The 8,275-nt window shown below is 35.5% G+C and overlaps 1 long non-coding RNA gene across 1 annotated transcript; it reads right to left on the reverse strand.

The window, feature by feature from the left end:
* Window positions 1-1,737: 1,737 nt before the first annotated feature.
* LOC127851667 (uncharacterized) lies at window positions 1,738-2,941 on the reverse strand. Its single transcript, XR_008035877.1, has 2 exons — window positions 2,717-2,941; window positions 1,738-2,589 (listed from the first exon to the last, which is right to left on the reverse strand). It is a non-coding gene; the product is annotated as an uncharacterized LOC127851667 (long non-coding RNA).
* Between the last annotated feature and the right edge of the window lie 5,334 nt (window positions 2,942-8,275).

Consider the following 8,275-nt stretch of genomic DNA (forward strand, 5'->3'; position numbering starts at 1 on the left):
TATTTTCTTTACGAGTGAAACAATATAGCCAATACAAAATATCCTATTGATTACTCAAACACACTCTTTTACTATATAACATCGTGCATTTTTAACCATGGAATATTTTTAATATGTTATATAAGACTACTTGCTATACTGTCAGTGTCATGCGGAAATTGACCTTATTTCTTTATATCCACCTTCACATTTTATTAGCGCCGTCTTTAATTAGGCTATCTCTAATAAAGAACAGATAACTGTGAAATTAATAACAATGTGCAACGGTGATGTGGATACATCCTCGTTTTTAATTTTACATGTACACAACAATTTAGCCATAAATGAAATCAATTATTTTGGCAGTAAATCCAATTTTTCCAGTACAGTAGCCAGGTGCCTGTGTATTTAGCTGATAAGATATATTCACCACAGCAGGTTGCTAATACACAGTGTAGACTTCCCCTGTTTTATTATTGTATTTGTTATTTACCTGATTGGATTAAATGAGTCGCGTTCTGGGAATAATGGGCATAATGCATGTGCGTAAAGTGTCGACCCTAAATTGGATTTTTGCTAAAAAGACACTTCATTTAAACGAAAAATGTCATAAAAGCGGAAAGTGCCGTCCCTGATAATTCGTGCGGATTGTACAGGCTAATCTGGGACGACACTTTAAGCACATGCATTATGCACAGTTTTCTCAGAACACGACTCAAATAAAGTATATTCATTCGGGTCTGCTAGCGTTATGTTAAGGGTCATTTTATTTGAAAAGCTGGGTTTCTGTCATAATTTCCATCGTTTTGCTTGTATACACAATTTGATGAATTTATTGGCGCGATGGAGTATAAATCATGCTGACAGAATAGTATCAGTTTTTAATTATGTGTAATTTAATTCGCATCTTTCGCTTAACTCGAAGTTCAATGTCACGCGCACTTCACAAACATCACGTTTCATTGTATTTATTTTTATAAATTATGTACAAATATTAAATGTTATATACATAATTATGTTTTGTTTATTTACTTAACTAGAAAGAAATAATAAAACATTGCTATATATAAAGCGCTTTACTTTTGCAAAATTCTACAATTAAATAAAGAAATATCGTATTTTATTAAGTGCACGTGCTTGACATTATAAAATATTAGTATTTTATTGTAAAACAATCGAAATTTGACCTGAGATTTGATGCAAGTCACAATTTATTTAGCGGCCGGTATTCTGCTCTCGGCCGCTGATGGTGTATTGTAGTTTATACAATTATGATAAGAAACTGTAGCAGGCAACAGGCATCAGGTTGATAAGAAGAACTGATGTATTTATTGAACGCGAATAACATCAACAACTAATAATGTTTTGAAATTATAAATTTGCCCATAATAATTGTATAACATTATTCATCAAGCGCAAAGTGCATTAAACGCTCGCCCGCTGTTGGGTATTTTATATTTAGTAACACCTTAATACCATCATTTTTAAACGGAGAACTCTTTTTGTTAAGTGTACGTGCTTGAAGTAATGTTGCTCTTATTTATATAAGACTACTTGCTATACAGCCAGTGTCATGCGAAAATAGATCTTATTTCAGTAAATAACATTACTTCGGCATTGTAAAATTGCGTATTGTATGATTATAATATATAGACATTTATTTAATGTACTGATATCTAAATCAACTTATGATTTTACCGGTATTATGGCATTGAACGCGTATATAAAAGGCACATATACTATTCTTATTAAATCATATTAATACTTATACTAATTTAAGTCATCACATAATCAGATTGCGCACTGCGTGTAATCAGATTATCACCTTAAAACGATTCCGATGGATTATTAAATCGAGCTTACTATTCAAATCAGTGATTCCTTGTGGTACAATCAAGCATGGGATAATGGCAGACATACCCATGGCACAGTTCATGATTTATTTTATGTAGCTCACAGCCGAGGATCGAACCAATGGTATCTGATATTTTGAAGCGGATATGTTGCCACTAGGCTATACGAGGTTTCAAGAATGAACATGGGTCAGTTACTCTATCGGTATAGAATCTGACGGTGTTTACAACATGATACAGAAGCATAAATATTACGTATCTGAACATCATTCTTTCATGTTAGTTTGAAAAAGTATGTGTATTTCTAGGTCTTTGATGTGCTGATTTAATTTTATTTGTTTACCTTACAGACTCTGGAAAATGGCCCTGAAGCAGATGAGACGAATTCCACACCAGAAACTGAGGAAATGTCAGATAACCGTTCACCAGACTTGAGTTTCGAGAACGAGGCAGATGGTTTGTTGGTTGAAAGCAGTGCATCACTACTAGACGTATCTCTAAGAGTGAGTTGTTTTATCGTTATACAAAATGTTGTTGAATAAAGATAATTTGAAACAAGATGCGTTTGTGAAACACAATGTCCCCCTAAATAATGTTTGACCTTGAAGGATGACCTTGACCCTTCACCACTCAAAATGTGCAGCTCCATGAGATACACATGCATTTCAAATATAAAATTGCTAGCTTCAATATTGCAGAAGTGACATTACATGAGCAATTTTGACCCATATATTTGACCTTTAAGGATGACCTTGACCTTTCACCACTCAAAATGTGCAGCTCCATGAGATACACGTGCATGCCAAATATCAAGTTGCTATCTTTAATATTGCAAGTGTATTCATAAAATAAGCGATTTGGGCCACATATATTTGACCTCTGACCTTGAAGGATGACCTTGACCTTTCACCACTCAAATTGTGCAGCTCCATGAGATACACATGCATGCCAAATATCAAGTTGCTATCTTCAATATTTCAAAAGTATTAATAAAATAAGCGATTTGGGACAAATATGTTTTACCTCTGACCTTGAAGGATGACCTTGACTTTGACCTTTCACCACTCAAAATGTGCAGCTCCATGAGATACACATGCATGCCAAATATCGAGTTGCTATCTTCAATATTGCAAAAGTATTCATAAAATGAGCAATTTAGGCCACATATATTTGACCTCTGACCTTTCACCACTCAAAATGTGCAGCTCCATGAGATCCTCATGCATGCCAAATATCAAGTTGCTATATTCAATATAGCAAAAGTTATTGCAAAATGTTTAAGTTGGCGCAAACCAACCAACCAACAGACCAACCAACAGACAGGGCAAAAACAATATGTCCCCCACTTCTATAGTGGGGGACATAACAAAATATTTGTAGTTCAAGGTCGCGGTGTTGTAGTGGATGAGATATCCGCCTAGCGATCGGGTGTTAGTGGGTTCACTCCTTACTTGGGAAGCATTCTAATTATCTCCTCCATGGACACCAAGTACTGGTTCTTCCCAGGAAACCGACTCGATAATGTCCATGTCTGCCTACCATGCTCGAAAGGGCACTTGGCAGTATAAATAGATAGTTGTTTTTCATGCTCTTCCCATTTTTAAAGAAAAAAACTGAAGAAGTTATCAGTTTGGTGATGCCTTAGTAAAATACAGAAAGACCTATAATCTTTACTTCAAACTGCATTTACTTTGCTTGTAAAAATGTATTTATTTATTTCAGCTCCATGACTATGGAAGGTTTACACCAGTACCCGCCATAATCCGTCATCAGTGTGAACAAGCGCAACCGGAGCTGATTTCTGTGGTTACTCAAACCGACGATACGAGAGTTCCCAGAAGTATATCAACCCAGACTTCTACTGAAACGTCGACAGTTGGGATACAAGTGGATCGGCCTAGCTTCACCTTTGAGGATATAAGGGATGATGACGATAAGGTGTTGTTCTACACTGGTATCCCAACTGCTGGAACTTTTGAGTGTTTATTTGATGAGGTCAGTGTTGGAATGAAAGCAGGGTTAGCACGAAAAACCTGTCCCCGGAAAATAAAGTGTGTTTATAAACTGAAAATAGTCATGCTAATATAAACTGGAAAAGTGGCTCCTTAAAACTAGTACAAATTAAGTTTGATAAGAAGCTGAACAAGTGAACTTTGTGAGAAATTCAGTATACAATTTAACTAGAAGTGTTTGACCATTGCATGTATGTATAAGTAATATACTATGTAATTATGTGAATAATACTTAATTTCACATTTTACAGTGCAGCTTTCATTTGTGAAAATAAAATTGTTACTGATTATTATTTTCTTGTCTCATATTCCATACAAACATTTTCAGGCAAAAAAAGAAAATTGTGTTTCTGCGTTTGTGTGTTTGTGCCAATATATTTATACATGTTTTCTTGCTTGAAAGCAGTTTTGTAAGACCAAACAAATTATAAGACTGAAATTCTGATAAATATTGTACTGGATTCAAGTTTACATACATTAATTGACACAGAGCGTTGAAAACACAGATTTCTTTTGTATACCTAAGTAAATGTTTGTCTTTAAGGTTTAGTACTGCTACTGAAGACTTAATCAACAGTTAATTTATAATTGGGAGCAATAAACCCGTCAAGAATTTTTATGCCCCCGAAGGAGGGCATATAGTGATCAGACTGTCTGTCGGTCTGTCCGTCCGTCACACTTTGCGTTTAGGTTTCGAAAAATCCTCATAACTGCTATGTCGCTTTGGATAGCAATTTCATATTTGGCATGCATGTGTATATGGACAAAGCTTTTCCATACGCACACAAATTTTGACCCCTGTGACCTTGACCTTAAACTAAGGGTCCGCGTTTAGGTTTCGAATATGCATTTAGGTTTCGAAAAATGCTCATAACTTCTATGTCGCTATAGTGATCGGACTGTCTGTCGGTCTGTCCGTCACACTTTGCGTTTAGGTTTCGAAAAATGCTCATAACTTCTATGTCGCTTCAGATAGCATTTTCATATTTGGCATGCATGTGTATATGGTCAAGGCCTTTCCATATGCACACAAACTTTGACCCCTGTGACCTTGACCTTAAACTTAGGGTCCGTGTTTAGGTTTCGAAATATGCATTTAGGTTTGGGAAAATGCTCATAACTTCTATCAAGCGTATATAGGGGGCATAAGTCATCCTATGGTGACAGCTCTTGTTTAAAACCAAGATTTCTGATACAAGTAGCAACACCTGCAGAGTACTTGTCAGATGTAAAGCAGAAGTCATACCAGCAAAGCTTCCAAGGTGTCTATTAACTCAATGGGGTTCTGAAATGATCTATACTTGGACAAAAAGCATTGTGCACAGATTTTTAATAAGATGCAGCTGTTGATACCTCTGTGTTGATTTTCTTAATTTGGTTCATGCTTGCCACTCATTAATTTCATATCATTTTAACATTTTGAAACAGATTATTATCGTAAACCCTTCGGTTTTTCTCCAAACACAGGTAAGGTAATAAGTAATGGATAATAACATAGCAAAAGTTCTTTTTATGATTTATCATTTTAAGAGCAAATCAATTTAGCGGAATAACAATTGACAATCACGTTGTGATGGTATTAATGAACCGTACACAAATCGTTGAAAAGCATTCTACATGTACTACTGTAAAATTCATAATATGAACAGTTGATAAATATTTATACATTCATACACTTTTATGTACAATATTTATATGCTTTGTAGAGCTAAATGACTATTGAAACATAAAAAAGGAGGGACCTCAATGATGTCCTGTACTGTTGTTACTTAAATTATTTTCTGATCTGGCGTTAACTTTTGTTATTTAACCCTATTCCACTTGGAAGCACAGTGAAAACAGCATAAAACCAGAACAGCATGCTAGTAACTCGCAGTCTGTTCAGGTTTTATACTGTTTGCTGCTCATCAGTATTTAAGGGTTGGAAATGAAGCCTTTAAAACTTAAATTTAGTAATAAAGGTACTTTATTACATTTAACTTTTTAAGGAACTACAAAAGCTTGAAAATACATATCTAAGTGGTAAAGGGTTAATCTCTAGAGAAAAGTGAGACATCAAAATTATAAAAACATATTCTAGGAGCAAGGGTAAGCTTGCGAGAAATTCACAATTGTGATCTTAAATTCATATTTGTTACTATTCTTTAAAGATTGCACTCAATTTCTTTTAAATCTTTCAGTCTCTTGTTTCAGTAAAATTACTTCACCAAAATTGGATGCAGTTACACGTAATTTTCTTTCATCTTCCCAAAGTACGTTCTTTCCCTGACCTCTGGTTAATTTTTCAATACTTTGGCATTCAAGTTCATCCATTTGTAGCATATCCATCATTTTCGACATTTTATCCTTCACAGTTTCACTATTCAGATCTACGCTATCACTAAAGTTATATCCAATTTCTATAAACTTTGGTAATTTCACCTCTTCCTTCTCTTCTAAAAAGTTCAAAAGCCATCCAGCTGTTGGGTTGCATATTTTCGAGTTTTGAACGGAAACTGTTCTCATTTACAGAAATCGCAAGAAGTTCTTTTCTGGTGTTATTTTCGACTGGCTCTAATTTTGACTCAAAGGTATGTTTCCGAAATGTAAATTCGCTAGACTTTTTAGGCGTTAGCTTTCTTTTCCGGGGATTATTAAATCTGTCCCACACGCATTTTTTTGAGGTTGATCTTAGAGTGCCGTCCTTTTTTTTAGCAGTGAGATCAGAAAGGGCATACATAAATGCACCAATATGGATACATGCTTCTCCGCTCCTGAAAATATATAAACATAATAATTAGACATACTTTCAAACTGCACTTTTTTTTTTGCTCGAGCATCTAAATTTTGATGAAAATTTCCCAGAAACTTGTCCATCCCGAGAATAGCTTGTGACCAGTATATAGATCTATGAAAATGATTGGTATAATGCCGATTCGGGGATCGTAACTACTAGTTCTTCTTGAATGCTCTGAGGGTTTATGAGTACATTCGTAGACCTCACAACCCAGAGGGTAAATATAGCTGGGAGTTGGATTATTGCAACTAGGATCGTAACAGAGGCATGTCTCTTGATAAATTATTTATAACCTCGTTTCAATATTGCAAGAACTTATATGAAAAACTGTGTACACTCACCCGGCTGTGCAATTACATTCCGCTGAATGAACCTGTCCAGTGACCTTTGACAGACAGAGCCACACACTGTGATCTGGGTTTTCTTTCACATTTGCACTCGGTAGAGATGGTAATACTTTGCATTTAACAAAACAATGTTCCCATTTGTCACTTTTGTCATGGTACAAAATACTGTGTTTATGTCTGTAAACATAATACAATTTTTTTATCTCAATTGTTTTTGTGTGTTCATTTTCAGCACAAAATAATTGTAGATGTCACTATCTATTAATGTAGGAAAGTCCATTAAGTCACTACTCAACGTTTTTAATACATCTGGATGTGGCAGCTTTTCACCGAGTGGCGTAAAAAGTTTTTCTGTTTTCCTTTTTTCATAATTTACTTCCGCATTCCTGTGCAGCTGTCGATCATTTAATCCTAGCTTTTGTACGCCTTTTGTCCTCAAGACAAGTTCATTCTTATTCCCTGACACATAATGATTATGAAATCGTAAATAATCCTTCAATTGTGCAACACTTAATTTGTCAATTTCGATGTCAGACAGATAACGATCGTTTTCTTTCTCATTCGACGCCATTGTTACTGGAAATCAATACTACCCAGCGATTCAATCGCACATTCTCGGCCCTTTCCGTCAAACATCGGATAAGTATTATGATAATCTGCGAGGGGTACCGAATGCCAGCGATTGAGAACCTCCAATTCCGGAGAATACTCAGGGGAGATATGCGACTTTCCGAAAAGGGCTCAGTGGCCTCCCTTATTCTAGAAGATGCCCAAGGGAAGTAACTGCCGTGAGGAGTTTGATCTAATGTTTGCGAATGGGAGATATAGGCCCGACAATTCGAGTAAAATTACATATGCAAATTTGAATTAAAAAATAGTCATGAGGATGTTAAGCAGCCTTTTTTTAAGTGGGTCTTCAACTGTCGGGTCCAAGGGCCCGATAATCGACTTTGGGACCCGACAATCGACTAAAGACCCAACAATACGGCGGTAAAATGGACGTTTGACCCACCATTTTACCCAATCTGAAACTATATATATATATATATATATATATATATATATATATATCCGCGAACGGGGACTTTGAGGAATACGCTTAGCATATTGGCATTACGTCAGGAATACTTGTATTTTCTCGCGCAAGTGATCAGTCATTTTATTGTGCACGCAATGATAGACAATATCAATGCTTAATGAGGCGATCTGGTCTTCTATACAACCGAATGAAACAATATTGTCTTAATTTGTTTCACAAGAGCATGTCAAATACTACTACTCTACTACTACTACTACTACTACTACAAC

The sequence above is a fragment of the Dreissena polymorpha genome, chromosome 11 (assembly GCF_020536995.1).
Source record: "Dreissena polymorpha isolate Duluth1 chromosome 11, UMN_Dpol_1.0, whole genome shotgun sequence".
Classification (NCBI taxonomy): domain Eukaryota; kingdom Metazoa; phylum Mollusca; class Bivalvia; order Myida; family Dreissenidae; genus Dreissena; species Dreissena polymorpha.